Source organism: Cupressus sempervirens, chromosome 5, assembly GCF_028749045.1.
Source record: "Cupressus sempervirens isolate cs-2001-9-10 chromosome 5, ASM2874904v1, whole genome shotgun sequence".
Taxonomy (NCBI): domain Eukaryota; kingdom Viridiplantae; phylum Streptophyta; class Pinopsida; order Cupressales; family Cupressaceae; genus Cupressus; species Cupressus sempervirens.
Window position 1 is genome coordinate 152,715,504 of NC_143122.1, and position 1,131 is coordinate 152,716,634.

The following is a 1,131-nucleotide window of genomic DNA, read 5'->3' on the forward strand; positions in this document are numbered from 1 at the left end:
TTACTAGTGATTGAGCTGTATATGTAGGGATAGTGACATTTTTCTGTCTACCTTTGGCTGGACGGGCTTGCACATGGAAGATTACTATCTCAGGAATTGGATCAAATTTGGATGGTTTCTTAATCCAATCCTGTGTAAATTTGATGATGTGCCTTGCCCTATGATTGATGTTCGAGTTATCTTCCTTGTCAACATTCATAATAGGTCATTCACTAATTTTATCCCTATTGAAAAAAGGATCAAGAAACTCTTTTGTGTCTTGTTGCACAATCTTCAACAAGATCTTTATCTTTAATGCCTTCTCTACTAGATACAAATTCATCCTCTAATAATCCCTTATATGGACATCATAGTCATTTGTTGCACTTATCCAATGATCTTCAATGGCTTCTTTATGTTGGAATGTTTTGCCTGCTGGGTACTGCACTCTCCCAATATAGCCAAAATATGTCTATGGAGGATTATACTATTCTAAGGGATGTTGATCCCACTCACATTCAAAAGAGGGCATATCTTTCCTTCGATCTACCTAAAATGGTCCTATAGTCATAGGCCACACCCAACATGTTTTATGCTGCTTGTTAACTCTATCATATGTAGACAAGAGTTGTTGGTAAATCTCTAGGAGAATCAATCTATCACTAGGATACCTAGGGAGATTATTAGTTTTAATAGTTGTAACCACTACCCTCAAATATGTAAACATTCAAAACTAGATATAGTAGGCCCTAGCTAATGATATCTATGTAGCCACCTCCTTTGATATTCTTTTTACAAAATCTCCTTCTATAAACTAAATTATGGCAAAGATGAAAGCATCATTCACAATTCTATATTCTTTGCTTTTCTATGAAAGCCTTTTCCTCACCAGTTTAGGGTATAAAATATATGGCCATGCAATGGCATCCAACATACTACCCCTTTTGTAGATCCCTGGATGATTAGTCACCCTTGCAGCTAACAAGTACACCAAATATGATCTCATGTAGAATTTCCTATTGTTCTTTGTTGCCACCAACTATTCTCCCAAATTCTGACCGAGAGTAGAAGCACAATCTAATGACATCTCTTCTTTCCTTATTGTTTCAATAAAATTTATCATTGAAATGTTTAGGTTTCTGACTACCATTA